Source organism: Peromyscus maniculatus, chromosome 3 (genome assembly GCF_049852395.1).
Source record: "Peromyscus maniculatus bairdii isolate BWxNUB_F1_BW_parent chromosome 3, HU_Pman_BW_mat_3.1, whole genome shotgun sequence".
Classification (NCBI taxonomy): Eukaryota; Metazoa; Chordata; class Mammalia; order Rodentia; family Cricetidae; genus Peromyscus; species Peromyscus maniculatus.
Window position 1 is genome coordinate 149,714,724 of NC_134854.1, and position 21,230 is coordinate 149,735,953.

The following is a 21,230-nucleotide window of genomic DNA, read 5'->3' on the forward strand; positions in this document are numbered from 1 at the left end:
TATAATATCATGGCATAGCACAGGAATAACCAGATGGCTAGCAGACAGATAAGAATGTTCAGAAATATATTTGCATATGCATATGCATATGCATTCAAATTTAACTTCAAAGCAGTGAGTAAAAAACAGATTATACTATGCAATAAATATTTGGACAACTGGTTAACCATTTGGCAACGTTTTTTGTTAATTCTTTCTTTTCTTTTCTTTTCTTTTTCTTTTTCTTTTTCTTTTTTTTTTTTTTTTGGTTTTTTTGAGACAGGGTTTCTCTGTGTAGTCTTGGTACCTGTCCTGGATCTCACTCTGTAGACCAGGCTGACCTCAAACTCACAGAGATGTGCCTGGCTCTGCCTCCCAAGTGTTGGGATTAAAGGCATGTACCATCACCGCCCGGCTTTAATTTCTTATTGAATAGTTTCATTTCTAAGAATCAGTTCCAAAGAGGTTAATGGATAAATGCCTGAACAAAAATAGTGATCATAGTAACTTTTGGGAACATGAAAACCTTGTGACTATCACAGTAGATTATTTCAGATATGTGTGTAACACGTAAATGATGGAATACCATCAGTCTACTTTAATGAAATAGATTCATGCCTATGGGAATGGAAGGATATCATATTAAAATGTAAAGAATCAAGTTCTAAATCTGTGGGTATTCTTAGACCTATTTCTGAAAATGTGTGAAGAAAAATCTTTTCTCTTACTATTTCTTTGCCTTTAAGAATATTCAGCTGTCCTTGAACACACTGGCACAGGAGACAGCTTGCTGAATAGAACACCAATAGCACAGACACTGAGAGCGACAATTAATAAATGGGACCTCCTGAAACTGAGAAGCTTCTGTAAGGCAAAGGACACTGTCAACAGGACAAAACGGCAGCCCACAGAAGGGGAAGAGATCTTCACCAACCCCACATCTGACAGAGGGCTGATCTCCAAAATATATAAAGAACTCAAGAAACTAGACAGGGCTGGAGACATGGCTCAGAGTAAGAGCACTGGCTATTCCTACAGAGGTCCTGAGTTCAGTTCCCAGCAACCACATGGTGGCTCAGAATCATCTATAATAAGATCTGGTGCCCTCTTCTGGCATACTGGTGTACATACAGGTAGAGCACTCATACACAAAAATATATAAATAAATAACTCTTTCTAAGAAAATAGACATCAAAAAACTAAATAATCCAATTAAAAATGGACTACAGATCTAAACAGAGAATTTTCAACAGAAGAATCTCAATTGGCCGAGATAAACTTGAAGAATCCTTAGCCATCAGGTAAATGCAAATCAAAATGACTCTGAGATACCATCTCACACCTGTCAGAATGGCTAAGACCCAAAACACTAATGACAGCCTATGTTGGAGAGGATGTGGAGCAAGAGGAACACTCCTTCACTGCTGGCAAACTTGTACAGCCAATTTGGAAATCAATATGGCAGTTTCTCAGAAAATTGGGAATCACTCTACCTCAAGACCCAGCTATACCACTCTTGGGCATATACCCAAAGGAAGCTCAATCATACCACAAGGACACTTGCTCAACTATGTTCACAGCAGCATTATCCATAATAGCCAGAATCTGGAAACAACCTAGATGCCCCTCAACTGAAGAATGAATGTGGTATAGTTACACAATGGAGTATTACTCAGCTGTTAAAAACAATGACATCAGGAAATTTGAAGGCAAATGGATGGAACTAGAAAAAAATCATCCTGAGTGAGGTAACCCAGACCCAGAAAGACAAACATGGTATGTACTCACTTATAAGTAGATACTATCTGTTAAGTAAAGGATAACTAGGCTACAATCCACAGGCCCAGAGATTAGGTAACAAGGAGGACCCAAGGCGGGACACAGGGGAGATAGAAGAGATCTCCTGGGTAGACTAGGGGTGAGAGGGGGATGGGAACATGAGGGATCAGGTTGAGGGGTGACTTGTTGGGGGCCGTGCATTCAGGGTTAGGTAGAAACCTGATGCAAGGGACATTCCCATGAATCTACAAGGATGACCCCCGTTAAGACTCCTAGCAATAGTGGATACGTAGCCTGAACTGGCCATCTCCTGTAATCAGATCGGTGACTACCCCAATTGTTATCGGAGAGCCTTCGTCCAGTTACTGATGGAAGAGATGCAGAGATCCACAGCCAAGCACTGGGCCAAGTCCCCAGAATCCTGTTAAGGAGAAAGGAGGAAGAATTTTGGAGCCAGGGGTCAGGGTCATCACAAGGGAACCCACAGAAGCAACTGGCCTGTTCATGGGCGCTCACAGACTATGGCCCAATGGCTAGAGAGCCTACTTGGGACTGCCTAGGCCCTCTGCTTTCTGTGTGGGTTGGTCTTGTGGAACTTCCGGCAGTGGGAGCAGGTCCTGTCCCTAATGCTTTGGCCGGCTTTTTGGGAACCTGTTCCTAATGCTGGGTTGCCTTGCTCAGCCTTAATACAAGGGGAGGAACTTAGTCCTACCCCAACTTGATATGCCATGCTTTGTTGGCACCCATGGGAGGCCTGCCCCTTTCTGAACAGAGGTGGAGGGGGGTGGGTTGGGAAGAAGGGGCAGAGGGGAGATGGGGGGAGGGAATGGGAAGAGGAAGGAGGGGAAGCTGCAGTTGGATGAAAAATTTTGATTAATAAAAAAAAATGTAAGCTAGCCGGGCGGTGGTGGCGCACGCCCTTAATCCCAGCACTCGGGAGGCAGAGCCAGGAGGATCTCTGTGAGTTCGAGGCCAGCCTGGGCTACCAAGTGAGTTCCAGGAAAGGTGCAAAGCTACACAGAGAAACCCTGTCTCGAAAAACCACAAATAAATAAATAAATAAATAAATAAAATAAAAAATAAAAAAAAATAAAAAATGTAAGCAATTAACACCGGCCCCTTCCAAAAAATTCGGCTGTCTTAGCTCTTTTTACCCAGGTGACTTCAGTGCGTGTACCCATTTGTGGCCTTAGCTTTCAAGGCACTAGGTAAATGTGCTCAGAGACCGCTGTACTCGCCATGCTGTCTATAATTTCATGTTACACCTTCTTGCATTTCCAAATTACTTTTTGCTTTCTTCTCTCATTTCTAAAATCCATTAAGGCAGGGACAATATATGGGTCAGTGTTCACTCCCAGGCCCAGCGACACCTGGCCAATAACTCACTTTTCCCCCTACATTGCAAACACGGAAGTACTTGATGTTAGCCAGCTTGCTACACCCCTAGGTAGAACTATCACCTCCACTTCGAGGAGAAGGAAACAAAGAGGTTTGAAGCTTGACCCAAATGCCACTGGTCGAGCTGAGCTTCTCAGGCCTAGTACTGGGGCCACCACACTCAGTATAAGGCGATCTTAATAAACCCGGGTTCTAGAGGGAAGAGCTACAACCCGCCAGGCTTGAGGACCACACCGTGGGGGAGGACGGCTGGATTTAAACTCCCTTACAACCGAGGTAAGAGCCCCGCCCGCGACGACCTGCGCAGAAATTCCGGAGGGCGCCACGGGGGCGGAGCTATCTTTTGTGGTGGGCGGGACCACCACTGATTGGCTATCTCTAGGCGGAAGTCCGGAGGTTCGATGGTCCGAAGACGCCAGCTTGTGACGGGGAGGGGGAGGAGGAAGGCTTCCGTAAAGGGTGCCTATCGGTCCCTTAGCTCCCGGGGACCCTCGGAAAAAGCCCACCATACCGACCCCGCGGCTCACCCCTCCCTCAGGCTCTCTCCGCTCGATTTCGCACCGTTATGTGGGAAGCGAATCCGGTGAGTAGCCGGCGGGACGGGGCGGGCCCAGTGGGCGGGGTTGCCTGAGAAGGGCGGGAGGCGTTCCCGGGAACTCGCCCCCGCCGTGCCTCGGGCTGGAGGTTTGCGTTCCGGGTCGCGGGTGTCCTGGGCCTCGGGCCTCCTGCGGGTCGCGGTCCCCGTGGCTGTGAGCCGTGGGGACGTTCGGGGGCCGCTTCCGCGCTTTTGCTTTACCCTTCTCGGTTGTTGATTTTACTTCCGGGGGCCTCTCCGTCTTGGCTTTTCCCTTTATTTAATTTTTTGTATTTTGTGTTTTGCTTTCTGGTTGGAATTACTGGCTTTCGAACCTGCTAATGTCTTTCGGCCCCTCACCCTCATTGCTCCTTCCCCGCTTTTGAAGCTACAGAGGTTTTAGGCTCCTCTTCATGTACTGAGTCTCAGAGGATGACGTTCTAGGATGTTTTCTTTCCGTTGTTAGAACAATGATCTGGAATCCTTCTTTGTTTGCCTTCAGTAGTTCCTATGTCTGCAGGCATTTTTGCTAGTTTGCTTTCATTCATTCATTCATTCATTCATTCATTCATTCATTCATTCATTCATTCATTCATTCATTCAAACAAACTCCAGCCCGCCACGAATGAGGAGTGAGATCTATTTGTCAAGAATATTCAGCCCTTGTTATGGGAATATAGTAGTGAGGAAAAAAAATGTACACTCAAGTAAGAGTGTAGGAGTTTACCGGCAGAATTGCATTTCAAGAAATTTGTGGGCTTACTATGTGAAACCTCAGAGGCTGAGCTAACCATTAAGTTGACTTTAATAACCCCCACTCTCTATGCTTGAAATAACCCTTTTGCTATAACCAGTAACTCTTCTCTTCCCGCTTCTGGAATGTATTTCCGGTTAAGTTTATCAGAAAGTCCCCCGATGTTTTAAAGTTCGTACCCAGAACAAATGACCCCATTGATTGGATTTCGGGTGCGCATGTGGTTCCATTCCATTCCATCATGATAGTCATCAGATTTTTTTGATTCATACATTATAATATTGCAATCAGTTCAAGTCAGAGGAAGGTACTTGTTTGAATATGATTTTAGCAAAACGACTAGCATTGGGATAAAACTGGCTTATAGATGTTCATACACACTTTCATTGTTAACTAACAGGTATCTTCATTTTATATCTGCATCTATATCTAACTCTGTACATGTATATATGGATATGGAGTCGGTTTTTATTAGTAGTCCCTTCCTATTGATTTCCCACAGACGCCCATTTCTAGGGTATAAATTGTGTTCAAGGTCACATACTATAAATTCTCTGAATTGTCTCTATGTGAACGTGGTATGTTTAGTATATTCAACTAGAATATAGTTATCCTGTTGCATAACAAATACTTGTTGAATTCTTGACAGTAACTGGCTCAATAATGTACTAAGAGGTCTCTTCTCACCCTGTTCATTTTCCCCTCAGGATCACACTTATATTTGTACTATCGGGCCGGTTATACTTTGGTGAGAATTACAGAGGATCTAGTGAATGACTCATGTATTTGGTTTATGTCACTATTTCTTTGTATAAAAAAAAAAAAAAGGCCCAGTTTTCTGTGAAGTCGTATGTAAGACTTTTCTTAAGTTTTGCTAAGCAAGCTGACTTTTGTTAATCATAATGAACATACAGCCTTGGATTCTTTTTTTTTTTTTTTTTGGCCCTCTGCCATTATCAATGGCTGAGCGCTATTGTGTTTTATTACCTGCTGGTACTGTTATCTTTGTCCTCTTCCTTTTCCTCTTCTTTTTCTGTGAGCATCTAAATGTTGTCAACAAGCACAGCTTAGTTTTCAAAAAAATATTTTATTATATGTGTATGAGTGTTTTGACTTCATATATGTTTGTGCACCACATTCATTCAGTGCCCCCCAGAAGAGGGTATTGGATCCCCTGGAACTGGAGTTAGCTGCCATGTGGGTGCTGGGAATTGAACCCTGGTCCTCTAGAAGAGCAGCCAGTGTCTTAACCCTGGAGCCATTTCTCCGGCTCCCACAGCTTAGTTTTTATTTTATTTCATTTTTATTTTAAGTAAACTTTGCATTTATGGGTTTCACTAATCATCTGTGAGTTTCTTTTGATAGAAGGGGCATCTGGAAAGCTTGTTTAGCTTTTCCAGGAAGTAAAATTGTCACCCTAAGCCATGTACATCTGGAAAGATTTAAAATCCAAATAGAAAAGTAAAGCACCACAGTGTACTATAAATTTCAGTGCAGATAATATTTGCATTCCTGGCCAAATTCTTTTTGTAATGAGGGAAGGTTTTGTTAAATGATGGTTAATTGATTTTATCTAGTTTCCCTTGTAGTTTTGATAGTCTCCATGGCCTTAAGGTACAACCTGGGACCTGAAAATAATACCCCTTCTTACTCCTATGATAAAATAGCTACTGTGTGAAAATTGTTTTACAAATGTTTCGAGGGCATCTTACACTGACCCTGGTGTAGACTCAGAAGCAGTCTCCTTGTCTGTGTTTAAAGTCTCCAGGAAGTGGTTAGAACATGGAAAATTACTGCAGATTTTACAGTATTTCCTAGGTACTAAAGATGACAACCCAAATTGAGGTACCCAAGGAGTGATAAAGAAGTCTTATCCCATTTCACTATTTTACTTTTGAATACAAACATAATGTCTGTATTGTTTTGTTTAGCCAAGTCTTCTGCCCAAGTGAGTCAGGTTGATGGGTGGCAGGCAGTTCTGTGAGTTCTTGGTATCTCTCCATCTGTTGTCCCAGGAAAGACTCTGGGACATTTCCGCACTTACGAAAATGGCAGCCTGTAGGAAAAGTTAGAAGTTACTGTCCCTGCTTTGACTCTGAACCCTGATTTTATCCTTCCTTTTTAGGATGTTGTGTCTTCTCTCTTTGCTAGGAATGGATTAAGTATTTCCCTGGAATTGTTAGGCAGGACAGGCTTTAGGTTTTCTCTGTCACCTAGATGAAGGGACTGAAAAGTAATAGACATTTGTTTAAGAGTTGTCTTAGTTAAGGTTCTATTGCTGTGAAGAGACACCATGACCACAGCAACTCTTGTAAAGGAAAGCATGTCATTGGGGCTGGCTTTACAGAGGTTTAGTCCATTTAGTCCATGGAGGAAAGTATGGTGGCGCATAGACAGACATGGTACTAGAGAAGGAGAGTTCTACATCCGGATCAGCGGGCAGCAGGAAGAGAGAGACACACTGGGTCTGGCTTAGCATCTGAAATCTATAGTCCACCCCCAGTGACACATTTCCTCCAACAAAGCTATACCTATATACCTACTCCAACAAGGTCACGCATCCTAAATGTATTACTCCCTATGAGCCTATGGAGCCATTTTCATTCAAACTACCACAGGGGTACACACTGTTTATTACACTGACAATGTCTTTCTAGAAATTGTTAAATTCTTCCAAAAGCCATTTCTGTTTATTGACTCATATTGTTAGAATAATCTGAGTTAGCTAAGGACAGGAGAATGATTTCACCCGAGATCACACACCACAGTTGTCTTCATAGCCAAGCCCTCCTTCTGCTCCGTTCTGACCCCTGGTGCAGTGATGATTTTCAGATGTTGGTCCCTGCCTTGTCTGCACATCCACCTTTTCCACGGTTATTTTATATTCACAGCTGTTTCCTGCTTCCCTGGAGCTGTCATTTTGTCCCTCTCATTCTTTCAGACTGCTGTCATTGTTAGCCACAGTCCACTCCTGCAGGCTGGCTTCTGCCAACAATGCTTTCCAGGAAGTCTCCAAGATTCTTTGAATCACCACATACAGTACCTTAGGTACCTTTGGCTGATTCTGTTTTTCAGCAACTTGGATGTCAATTACAGATTTCCCCTCAAACCTTCTTTTTCATTGTTCCTGGAACTGTACACTCTAGTACAGAAGAAAGATTTCTTCTCTTTCCCCTTTTTATTTTGATTTCATTTTGGTTTTTTTGTTTGCTTTTTGAGACAGGGTTCCTCTGTGTAGTTTTGGTGCCTGTCCTGGATCTCACTCTGAAGACCAGGCTGGCCTCGAACTCACAGAGATCTGCCTGCCTCTGCCTCCCGAGTGCTGGGATTAAAAGGCATGTGCCACCACCACCTGACTTTATTTTGATTTCATTTTATTTATTTATTTATTTATTTATTTATTTATTTATTTATTTATTTATTTATTTATTTATTGTGTGTGTGTGTGCATGGACACACATACCATAGCACAATAAAATGTCAGAGGACAGCTTGTGGGAATCATTTCTCTCCCTCCACCATGTGTGTGACTTCTGGGGATCAAACTCAGGTTGTCAGGCTGAGTGCTTCTGCTGGCTGAGTCACCCTGCCCTTTTCTGAGGTTTGTTTTCAGTTATAGTTTTAAACTTAGCTGCACGGCCTCTTGAAACATCCCACCTTTGAGGTTTTTTGTTTTTTTGTTTTTTCTCTTCAGCACAATCCTTTCTTAGTAAGCTCCAAGGCTGTCCTGTGAACATACCTGCTAAGGGGTCATCGTTCATCTTGACTCCTCGCACTGCTTGTCCCTTTGGTGAAACTAAACCCTTGGTCATTAGTTCATTTCACTCAGCAAGTCATCAGGAAATGTTTTCTACTTACTAAATCAGCATGATTCTGATACTTAAAGAGGGGAGTGCAAACATGAACTGAATCAGAGCCTGCCTGCCCATGAGGGCACTCACTGTATGCACTGTGACTTGTGGGAAGAAAGTGGTATCTGAGGGTGTCTGGGATGCTGGAAAGACCTGTTAAAGTAAGTTACATTTGAGTAAATCCTTATGGAAAGGAATCATATGAGAAGACCAAAGCAAGCAAAATGACTCAAGCCCATGAATGGAAAGTAGATGTCAAATACAGAGAAATGGAGAAAGTGTGTCCAAGACTAAATATTGGGATTATATCACTAGTAATCCACAGAGTCTATTTAATGGGCAAAGGAATTTATTTGGGGGTTAGCTCACAAGACAGAATAAAGGAATTTGTTGCAGGATCTTGGAAGGGTAAGGCATGGTTCAATGCTGTTCTCTGGCGAGCTCTGCCCTCGTCTGTTCCAGCCTCTAAAACCACAAGGTAGCAAAGAGAGGTGCATCCCAGGCCTTAAGGGTCCTCCAGGGACCAAGCCCCAGGGGCATGTACTTCAAGGTCATAGGCAGGTGTAACAGTTACCTGCCACCTCACTAGGGGTGGTGCTTCATGCATGGCTCAAACAACCACTCAAACAACTAAAGATGGAGGGGTTGTCCCAGTCACTGTTCTGTTCCTGGAAGAGACACATGAATAAGGCAACTCTTATGAAAGAAAGCACTTAACTGGGGGCTTGCTTACCATTTTAGAGGTTTAGTCCATTATCATCATGGCCAGGAGTTTGGTGGCATGAAAGCAGGCGCTGGAGCATTAGCTCACATTTTACACCCTGATCTGTGTGTAGATGGAGAGAGACCTGACATGGGCTTTAGAAACCTCAAAGCCCACTCCCAGTCACACAGTTCTTCCAACAAGGCCACACCTACTCAAATAAGGCTACACTTCCTAATCTGTCTTAACCTTTTCAAACAGTTCCACTCCCTGGTGACTAAGTAGTCAAATATTTGAACCTATGGGTACCATACTTATTCAGATCACCACATTCCACTCCCCGGCCCCCATAGGCATATAGCCATATCATAATGTAAAACTGTGTTCAGCCTAACTTCAAAAATCCTCATAGTCTATCACAGACTATCACTGTGTCAAAGTTCAAAGTCTCTTATGAGACTCAGCAGTCTCTTCATTGTAATCCCTGTAAAATCAAAATCAAAAAGCAGGTCACATTCTTCTAACATAATGGCACAGAATATACATTACCATTCCAAAACGGAGTATAGTGAGGAAACACTGGACCAAAGCAAGACTGAAAGCCAGCAGGGCAGACTCCAAACTCTGCATCACTATGTCTGATGTTAAAGGGCTCTTCAGATTTCCAACTCCTTTCAGCTTTGTTGACTGTATTATACTTTTCTATCTTGGGCTGGTTCCACACCCGGTCTGCAGCTCTCCTTAGCAGATATCCCATGACTTTGGCATATCCAACATCTTGCTGTCTCCATTGAAATCCAAACTTCACTTCACGGCTTCACTCAGCGGCCTCTCTCAGCCTTCATGCAGGAACAACACACACACACACACACACACACACACACACACACACACACACACACACACACACACCAGGCCTCAGCTGAGGAGGGAGATTCCACAACCCCTTTCTATATTCTTGACTCTAAAGCCAGAACCACATGGCTGAAGCTGCCAAGTTTTGCTGCTTAATGGGAATGGAACTTGACTCCCTCCTTCAGTTACATTTGCACCAGTTTTCTGTTGGTGATGGTTTCCTTCACTGATTAATCTTTTCTTTAATTCCTTTTCAAAAGGTGGAATCTTAGCTGGGTGGGGTCTTGCCCTGGGGTCACTACTTCTTTTATTCTGTTTATTCTATTTTTCTATTTATTTCCTTGATAAATATGTTCCTTTTCTCCTCAAACTGTAAATTTTGTGTTTTTCTTTGTCCAGCTTGCTCCTTTTCATTATAGATTTGCATAAGAGCAATTACTAATAACTATACAACATAGTCATTAGTAGACTGTCTTGAACGCTCCACTGCCAACACCATTAATCCAAAACTCTTCAGTTTAGCCTCAGGCAGATATTTAAGCTGAGGACAGAAAGAAGCCACATTCTTTGTCATAAAATCACAGGAATGGTCCCTAGGCCACTTAATGGTATTCTTCCCCTGAAACTTCTTGAGCTGGGCCCCATTGCTTTCAGCACTGGTACCCTCAGTGCTCCTACTAGGATGGCTCATTAAGCCTCCATTAAAGCATTCAGTTGCTTTCCTAACCCAAAGCCCCAAATCCACATTCCACTAACAAGTAGCTTGGCCAGCTTTTCACAGCAGTGCCCCAACCCCAGTTACCAACTTCTGTCTTAGTCACTGTTCTGTTGCTGTGAAGAGACACTATGACCAAGGCAATTCGAAAGAAAGTAATTAACTGGGGGCTTGTTGACAGTTTCAAAAGTTTAGTTTATTATCATGGCAGGGAACATGGCTGCACTCAGGCAGTCACTGGAGCAGTAGCTGAGAGTTTTACATCCTGATCTGTAGGCACAGAGAGGGAGACCTGGCATGGGTTTTAGAAACCTCAGAGCCCACCCGCAGTGACACAGTTCTTCCAACAAGTCCACACCTACTCCAGCAAGCCCACACCTCCTAGTCTGTCTAATCCTTTGAAACAGTTCCATTCCCTGGTGACTTAGCAATCAAATATATGAGCCTATATGGGGCCTATTCTTAGTCAGTCCACCACAGGGGATATGTGGGCATTGGCAGCTGAAATGTGGGCTGTTTCCTCTGAGTCTGAAAGTACATTTTATACATATACTCACAGGTTGGGGTGATGATGGATGTCTTGAAGGTGTAGCTTGTTCTCTTATGATTCTAGGAATAACACAGCTGTCTTTGTATTCTTGGCATTCTTTATAATTGTTCTCATCGTGTTTTATAACACTGTTCAACAGTCTTATTAATAAAAAACCTGGAGCCAGATATTGGTGTGAAACTGAGAGATCAGAAGAATAGAACAAGCCACAGCCACCAACTATTACCTCACCAACTCCATGAATTCTGACTGAAATCCTCAGCCTCTGAGAGAGAGAGCTACTTCCTGTATACTCACACCTATATACCTTTCTGCCATCTTACTTCCTCTCTCCACCCAGCTACATCACTTTCTCTTTCTGCCCAGCTCTATCACTTCCTGTCTGTTTGTACAGACTTTCAGACCTCCATGGTTAACTAGTACTGGGATTAAAGGCATGTGCCATCATGCCTGGCTCTGTTCCCAGTGTGGCCTTGAACTCACGGAGATCGGATGAATCTCTGCCAACTGAATGCTAGGATTAAAGGTGTGTGTCACTACTGCCTGATCTCTATGTTTAATATAGTGGCTGACTTTGTCCTCAGATCCCCAGGCAAGCTTTATTTGTTAGAGTACAAATAAAATATCACCACATTCCCCCCCCTTTTTTGTCTAAAATAAAAAAAAATATAAGAAAATTTATATACAATAAGTACAATATACAATGTACTATATACGATGTATAGGCAATAAATACATCAACAGTGTCTAGTCCATTTGCATTTAACAAATTCAGTGAAAATATTCCATTATCTATCATATTTTGGTGAGTCCAAATGTACCCAATTCACTTTCTATCCTAACTTGTATTACCAACTGAAAACTGTCTTTTGATGTCTTTTAAACTTATACACTTTACACCTCTTTAGTGAGTTTCTGTTCTGAATTTGTTAACAAGGAAAACTATAACTATAACCATCTAACCATCTAATCTTCAACTCCTTCAGAGACCTGAGAAGGACATAATATTAACTGAATAAACAGGAATTGCAAACAAGCCACTTCCAAAAACTGTGAGGAATGACAGAAACAGCTGGCTGCCTGGACAGTCACATGAGGTTTCTCTGCAATGTTGGGACATCCATCTTCAGCCTACAGGCTTAGCAATTTGACAGACTCTTCTGTGAAGCAGAATTTTCTAAAGTGCTTTCCTACCTTGTCTTGGCAAGAATCGGCAGTCCTTTCTTTTGTGTCCTGCTTGTCCATTTTGGACAGCATACTGTCAGCAGTCGAAGCAAGGGCACTTTCTTGCCTAGTGACTAGCTTTTGCCACAATGAAAGTAAACTCCATATGGAGTTTTTTCAGTGCCCATCATCATCTCTGAAGTAGATTGGTACTGCCAGGAGCAGACATATCTCACTGTCATAAAAAAAATCTGTTATTAAAACATCTTAAATGCCATATTCTGTAGATCTCTGAAGTGTTTGAAGATAACCTGTATATCTAAAATATATTTCTGCTTAATCTTGAAAACATACGTAATAAGTTTAATTGTAATGACTAACTTCTAACCTGTATTTCCTTATTATCCTAAATAGTTGGTAATAACTTCCAAGGACTAGAAAACTGCATTATGTTGTTAAATGAATTGTATAGGTACAATACCTTGAACAAGATTATAAGTATATGTACAGTATTTACTAACAAATCAATTTCAAATTTGTATCAATATACATAATTTGCTATCAAGTATACAAAAATCCAATCCAATGTAAAATATTTAAAACTAGTAGTTGCCTTTTAAAAGTAGATTCAATTATCTGCCTTTTTATCTTATAATATCTATATCTTCCCCCTTTTTCCTTTTCAGAGTAGATTAAATAATCTACCCTTTTATCCTATCATTTCTGTATCTTTTTTTCAGAGTAATTTTTAATTGAATTGGGACTACATAAAGATTATTTGTGTTAAGTGTATAGATAATAGCAGAAACAAACATTTAGGAAGACTTATGAACTTTTGTTTTTTAAGATTTATTTATTTATTATGTATACAGCATGTATGATTGCAGGCCAGAAGAGGGCACCAGATCTCATTACAGATGACTGTGAGCCACCATGTGGTTGCTGGAAACTGAACTCAGGACCTCTGGAAGAGCAGTCAGTGATCTTAACCTCTGAACCATCTCTTCAGCCCCGACTTGTGAACTTTTTTTTTTTTTTTTTCAAGACAGGGTTTCTCTGTGTAGCTTTCCACCTTTCCTGGAACTCACTCTGTAGTCCAGGCTGGCCTTGAACTCACAGAGACCTGCCTGCATCTGCCTCCCAAGTGCTGGAATTAAAGGCATGTGCCACCACTGCCTGGCAACTTATGAACTTTTCTTTCTTTTTTTTTTTTTTTTTTTTTTTTTTTTTTTTTGGTTTTTCGAGACAGGGTTTCTCTGTGTAGCTTTGCACCTTTCCTGGAGCTCACTTGGTAGCCCAGGCTGGCCTCAAACTCACAGAGATCCGCCTGGCTCTGCCTCCCGAGTGCTGGGATTAAAGGCGTGCGCCACCACCGCCCGGCTGTTGAACTTTTATATGTGATATAACAATAGGCCAATTTACTCTTTTTCTTGGGACATTTTTTCTGGATGATTTGTCCTTTTTCCTCAGATGTCTCATTTGTCCAGTGTTCTTCAGATTCCTTAACCTTCATTCTCCTGAAAGACAAAAACAAAAACCCTTCCCCAACCCTAACTTTGGGGTGGTTCCTTTTTGGCAAATTCTGTCTGACCAAATGAAAAGCATTTGTTAGTGGTTTAAGTTAATTTAAATTGAATGGTCATGCTGGTTGATGAACTATCATTGCTTCTAATTAAGAGGTCTCTCTTGTTCAAATCAAACCTGTATCAGTTTTGATGGTATCCATACCTTTTCTTCTCCTGTAGAAACAAAAGCAAAACCTCATTTCCAACGTAACACATATCCTGGTTTCCATTTTGAGGTCAGCACATCTTTAAAGTATACAGGATGATTTGTTTTTTTCTCATTAGTGCTGAGAAAATTCAAAGTTAATAGAGCATTCTGTAGTCTATTTCTGGGTTTTTTTTGTTACCCTTTTCTGTTTATTTAGCATATCCTTTAGAGTTCAATTTGATCTTTCTATGACTGCTTGGCCTGTAGGATTGTGTGGTATACCTGTAATATGCTTTATATTGTAATACGCAAAACACTGTTTCATTTTACCAGAGACATATGCTGGAACATTGTCAGTTTTAATTTGTACAGGTATACCCATGATGGCCATAACTTCTAGTAAATGCGTGATTATAGAATCAGCCTTTTTGGAACTCAGAGCAGTTGCCCATTGAAATCCTGAATAGGTATCAATGGTGTGGTTGTACATATTTCGATTTTCCAAATTCTACAAAATGAAATACATCTATCTGCCAGATTTCATTCCTCTGAGTATGCTTTGGGTTACATCCTGCTGGTAGTGGAGTTTGATTGTAAAAAGAACAAATAGGACATTTCCTTACAATTTCCCTGGCTTGTTGCCAGGTTATGGAAAAATCCTTTTTTCAACCCTTACTATTGACATGATGTTTTTTATGAAATTCTGAGGCCTCCAGCACATTTCCTATCAATAGTTTATCGTCTCATCATTACTTTGTGCTAGAGGGCCTGGCAGACCTGTATGGAATCGGATGTGACTTATATATAAGGGGTGATTCCTATTCTTGATTATATCTTTTAACTGAATAAATAGCCAAGTAAATTCTGACTCACCAGGGATAAATTTTGCTGTTTCAATGTTTAAGACCACTCTTTGAGCATGCTGAGAGTCAGTAGCTATATTGAGTGGTTCTGAAAAATCCATTAATACCATCAGAATAGCTTATAATTTTAATTTTTGGACAGAATTATAAGGACTTTGAACCACTTTACTTAAATTTTCTGATTTACAACCTGCCTTTCTTTGTTTGTTTGCATCTGTATAAAATGTAGGGGCTCCAGATATTGGTGTTTCCCGTACAATTCGAGGCAGGATCCAGTTAGCTTTCTTTATTAGTTTAATTCTATCACTTTTGGGATATTTGTTGTTAATCTCTCCCAAAAAATTACTGTAAGCTCTTTGCCAAGGTTCACTTTCTGCCCATAATTGGTCAATTTCATCATTAGTTAAAGGTACTACACTTTCTGCTGGGTCTATTCCTGCTAATTGATGAGGTCCAATTTTCCTTTTAAAATCAACTCAGAGATCTTTTCCACATAATTTTTTAATTTTTTACTCTGTTTATTTGGTAGAAATATCCATTCCAATGTTTTAGCTTCCCTCTGCATTAAAATTCCTGTAGGAGAATGCTTAGAGGGTAAAATAACCAGAATGCAATCAAGTTTTTGGATCCACATGATCCACATGTGCATCTTGTACTTTCTTTTGCACCAAGGCCAATTCTCTCTCAGCTTCGGCTGATAATTCTCCTGGACTATTTAAGTCCTTGTCACCCTCTAAGGTTTTGAACAAATTACTCAGTTCATTTTTTACCCCAACAGCGTTTCGTAGATATGAAATGTCTCTGAGTAATCTTTGAAAGTCATTAGAATCTCTAATTGATCTCTCCTAATTTGCACCTTTTGGGGGTCTAATTTTTTGTAGACCTATTTTATATCCTAAATAATTAATAGAATCTCTTCTTTGTATTTTCTTAGGAGCAATTTGTTATCTCTAACAAGGCATTCTTTACTTTGTTTGTTTGTTTGTTTGTTTTTCGAGACTGGGTTTCTCTGTGTAGCTTTGGCACCTTTCCTTGATCTTGCTCTGTAGACCAGGCTGGCTTCGAACTCACAGAGATCTGCCTGGCTCTGCCTTCCGAGTGCTGAGATTAAAGGTGTGCACCACCACCGCCTGGCTTTCTTTACTTCTTAAAACATTCTCTCTAAAGTATCTATATTTGAATCAGCTAGCAAAATATCATCCATGTAATGATAAATTATAGATTTGGTAAATTGTTTACGTATTACTTTCGATGGCTGTTGTATGAAATATTGGCACAGGGTTGGGCTATTTAACATTCCCTGTGGGAGAACCTTCCATTGATATCTCTTGACTGGCTGGGAATTACTATGAGTAGATACTGATCAGGCAAATCTTTCTCTGTCTTTTTCTTGTAAGGGTATTGAGAAGAAACAGTCTTTTAGATCGATAACTATAAGAGGCCATCCTTTAGGTAACAGAGTAGGCAAAGGAATTCCAGATTGTAGAGAGTCCATTGGCTGAATTAACCTTGTTCATTGTTCTTAGATCTGTTACCATTCTCTACTTACCAGATTTCTTTTTAGTAACAAATATAGGAGAATTCCAAGGGCTGGTTGATCTTCAATATTCTGAGCATTTAACTGCACTTGTACCAGCTCTTCTAAAGCCTGCAGTTTCTCTGTTGTTAAAGGCCATTGCTGAACCCATACAGGCTTGTCTGTTAACCATTTTAAAGGTAGAGCTGTTGTGCCCTGTTCTTGCACAATCTGGATGGTCAGTGTCTGTTTTTTATAATACCTCCTAATATTTCTTTCAGAAATATGTGTTAGTTTATGGTTTGTTTCTGCGGTTGGAGGAATGTTGATCTGGGTATTCCTTTGTAATAGATCACGGCCCCATAGATTCATAGCTATATTAGCCACATATGCCTTTAATTTTCCTCTTTGTCCTCTGGCCCTATAAATTTGACCCATCTTGCACTCTGTTCACTTGAAATAATGTTCCAGTCCCTAACAGCTGAATATTTACCTTCTAAAGAGGCCAGATTTGGATGCCAAGATTCCGGTGCAATTATTGTTACATCCTCACTTATGTCTACAAGGCCTTCAGTGAAAACGTAATTTGTTTGTATTTTTAATTTTGGTCTTTGTTTACTTATAAAAGTTTGCCAAAAAATTCACTCTATGGTTTCTCTTGAATTTTTTGTTCTCTCTGATATAGCTGTTCTATCTCCCTGAACAGTATGGTTTTTTACAATAGGCATTTGGTTATTTAATTGCTCTGGGAAGGGGTTTCTTCTACGATGGCAGGAAATGACTGAACTGAATTTGTCATGGGGGCCTGCGACAGGCCCCTGAGGGAGTTTCCCGACTTCAGAGGCAAAGGATTACCTTTTCTGTCCCTTGTTGATGTACATACATTAGTCCAATATTTGCCTTTACCACACCTTCTGCATAATCCAGAAGGGATGGGCATTCTGTAGCCATTGTTCCTTTAAAAAACATTGTTTCTAGGAATGCCCTGTTTATAGTCCCTTTTTAGGTGACCTTGTTTACCAAAATTGAAACATTTGACATTTTGATTTTTCTTCAAACCTCTGGAAATCACTTCTCCTATCCAAGCATCATCATGATCATGAGAATCAATATTGATTGTATCTCTGATCATTTCTTCCAAGGGTGCTGATCTTGCCTTTAATAGCTAATTACCCCTTTGCATTGTACATTAGCATTTTCAAAAGCCAGAGATTCAATTATTATTTGTCTAGTTTCTGAATTTGGCTTCATTGTATTTACTGCTGAAGTCAGTCTTTGTAAGAAATCAGTGAGGGTTTCTTTTAAGCTCTGTATAACTTTTGTAAATGACTCAATTTTCTTTCCTATTTCTTCAATTCTGTTCCAAACATTCAAGTCTTCTGTGAGACATAAACCCAGGGTGTAGTTATCACATAAAGATTGTCCTTGTACATCAGCATAATTGCCCTCTCCAAGAAGTTGGGAAAATTCAATACCTCTAGCCCTCCATTGTTCAGGGGTCTTAGCTTCATCCTTCCACCAAGTCCTCCATTGTAATTGGGGACCAACCCCAAAGACTGCTGTAACCAACTCTCCAGTCTTGAGGATAATTCTATTACAAGTTGACTACGAGTTTAACATCTGCTTCACAGAAGGTGAGTACATGCCATATAAAACTATCACTTCCTTGAATCTCCTCAAATCTAACTTTCGCGCAGGAGTCCATTCATCTCTTACACAGTTGGGGATATCTATCATTTGGCTGTTCCTGTAAGGTTACTGGATAAATTAACATTGCTGTTGAAAAGCCTTAGGCTGCTTCTCTGAAACCTTATAATGCATTGTTGAGATTGTTTTTCCTTTAGATTCCTCTGTCTGGGTCTGATTAGTTCTACGATCTGTTTTAGTAAGTTTTTCTAAGACTTGTATCTTGGCACTCATATCAACCAACTTGACACTCATATAAACCAACTTTTTTAGGGATAAAACAAGAATGACCAAACTGATCATGTTTATAATTGACATTATGTAAATCCTATCCAAGTTAATTATCCTGTCATTTTAATTGTTCCATTTTCAAACCATCTAGCATATTATCAAACAGAGACCTAACTCCCTTCATTGTAATAATGTTTCCCCCTTTTTCTTCCCCCTGAGACAGGGTTTCTCTGTGTAGCTTTGTGCCTTTCCTGGAACTCACTTGGTAGCCCAGGCTGGCCTCGAACTCACAGAGATCCGCCTGCCTCTGCCTCCCGAGTGCTGGGATTAAAGGCATGTGCCACCACCACTACCCGGCATGTTTCCCATTTTAAAGGTGGGAATAAACTCTGTCTTTTTTTTTAACTAATTCCCCATTTTAAAAAATCTCAGTTGGCTCACCAAATCTGCTAACAGTGACGATTCAGGTGACAGTAAAATGAGGCAGCTACCTAGTGTGGCAGCAGCCTGAGGAGGGGGTCCAGGGAAAGCCACAACCCACTGGTCAAGGGAAGAAGCCAAAAAGCCAGCCATCTGCACTTGGTTGAAAGTGGCTAACTCCTGTGGCTTTTGTGGCTAACAGCCTGTGTCTGCAAGGTAAGCAGCTTTTTTTTTTTTTTTTGTGAATTCATGCCCCATGTTCAGTGCCAGATGTTGCATGAATTCTAATTGGTCTTATAATAAAAACCTGGAGCCAGATATGGGGTAAATGCTGAAAGATCAGAGGAAACAAGCCACAGCCATTTCTCAACTCACCAACTCCTCAGCCTAAAGGGAAGATCCTGTCTCCACGAATCCTCAGACAGAATGCCCCTGAGTCCTCAGCCGGAAATCCCCGAGTTCCTGCCTCCTCCCTCTTTATATTTCTTTCTCCACCCAGCCATATCACTTGCTGTCTCAACCTTCCTAGTGCTGGGATTAAAGGCGTGTGACTCCCAAATACTGGGATTAAAGGTGTGAGCCATCACCGCTCATGTAGCCCAGGGTGGCTTTGAACTCATAGAGATCCAGATGGATCTCTGCCTCCCAAGTACTAGAATTAAAGGTGTTCGCCACCGCCGCCTGGCCTGTATGTTTAATCTAGTGGTTGGCTCTGCCTTCTGATCTTCAGGCAAATTTTGTTAAGAGTACAAAGAAATTATCACCACCAAAAAAGGGCTTCTTCTTTTTTTTTTTTTTTTGGTGGGAGCCCATAGAGGTTTCCTGGTGAGATTGGAGGTTGCTTTACCAGCAGGGCTGAATAAGAGAATGATTGGACCATGGGCCTGGGTACCAGGTGTTTGGAAGAGTCTACACTTGATTGTATGTAGCAAGGGGGAGGTCTTTTTCCTCGCCCCTTGGCATTGTTATAAAAAGCCCTTTGGAATAAAATTCTGGGCCAGTGGATAAGGATCCAGGTCCTCCCGAGGCTTTCCTCTCGTCGTCTAGGTATCTCTTTCTATCTAAATATTTCTTACCTCTCCCTCCTCAGGGGTTCCCTGGACATAAATGTTGGAGTGGGTCTCCCACATTTTTTGCAGCCTCTTGTAAGGTGCCTATGTCTCACTTGACTCTGGTTAGCCCAAGATGTAGGTTAGACCCAGGTGCGTCAATATTTTCCCCACTGAATTAAAAAGAAATTAAATTAAAATTAAATTAGAAAGTCCTATGTCATAAGTGTGGGTTGTGTTTGCTTGCCCCGTGAGGTCTTTTGGACTGAAGATCAAACACAGCTTGAGATGCCTGGGTAGTTCCTCCCTGAAGACTCTTTATAGTGCTCTGTCAGTTGTCAGATTAAACGACCTTACATTATTAAACAGCTCTGGGTGTGTTTCAAACATAGGAACAAACGGATTCTTCAGTCATTTCTTGACTGCTTCAGTGTAGGGAAAGTGTAACACTGGGTTAGGGTTTGAAAACCTGATCTCAGCATTAAAAACTGGACTATTTTGGGGCTAGGGGTGGAGCTCACTGATAAAAGAGTATGTCCCTGGCATGCACAAGGCCCCAGGTTTCCAAACTACATAAACTGGGCATGATGGTACACGCCTGTAATCTTTGGACTGGTAAGATGGAGGCAGGAAGATCAGAAGTTCAAGGTTGTCCTTGACAATATAGTGAGTTTGAATCTAGTCTGAACTGAATGAAATCCTATTTTTTTTAAAGAGTATTTGGGCCTTGAAGTTGTAGGTTGGAGTTATTTAAAACTCTATAGGCAACATGGGGTAGAAGGGAACTTGCTCTATGCAGTAAGGCGATTACAAGCTTATCTCCATTGTAGTCTGTAACTTTAGGAGTGAGCTTTGGAAATGTCTGCCCTGAGAGAAGCACAGGTACAGCCTGAGGCCCTGAGCCTCTGAGCTTTGTTACAGCAGTTTGTCCAGATGTTTATGCCTGGAGTGGGTCAGGGGAATGTCTGTTTTCCCTCATAGTATGGAGCTTCACCCAGGTCTGTCACATAGATACTGTGTGCGGATGCCAGTGATTCTCAGTAGAAATCCTGCAGTGTTTACTGAGCAGCAACTGTGTGTTGTGTACTGGGAAGTGACACTGTGACGCTTGCACATGATTTCTGCGGACTTTATCTCTTGTGCTTTTTGTTTTGTTTTTTCTTTTTCCTTTGCTGATTGTATTCTCTATCCTTGTCTGTAATAAAATCTACAATGTCAACAACTTCTGAGTCCTAGAAAATCATTCACCCTGAAGGAGGAATGAGAGGCATAGGTGACATCTGAAAACAACATCTGGCTGTGTAGCCCAGGCTGGGCCCAAGCTAATTCTCCTACCTCCAGTATTCCTAATGCTGAAATTCCGGGTAGGTGCTACCATGCATGGCTCCTGATATACACCTCAGTGAAAGACTCAACATTTCTCCCTAAGA

At 41.3% G+C, this 21,230-nt stretch overlaps 1 protein-coding gene across 10 annotated transcripts in view; it reads left to right on the forward strand.

The window, feature by feature from the left end:
- The first annotated feature begins 3,536 nt into the window (after nt 1-3,536).
- Nucleotides 3,537-21,230, forward strand: part of Parp11 (poly(ADP-ribose) polymerase family member 11) — a 45,147-nt gene continuing 27,453 nt past the window's right edge. For 2 of the 10 annotated variants that reach the window (XM_076568027.1, XM_016006399.3), the window contains exon 1: nt 3,560-3,739. The gene's annotated coding sequence lies outside the window, so the exon portion shown is untranslated. Of the gene's footprint in view, nt 3,740-17,789; nt 18,049-21,230 lie in introns of those variants that run through there. The other 8 variants (XM_076568024.1, XM_076568026.1, XM_076568021.1 and 5 more) reach the window with 5 other exon arrangements.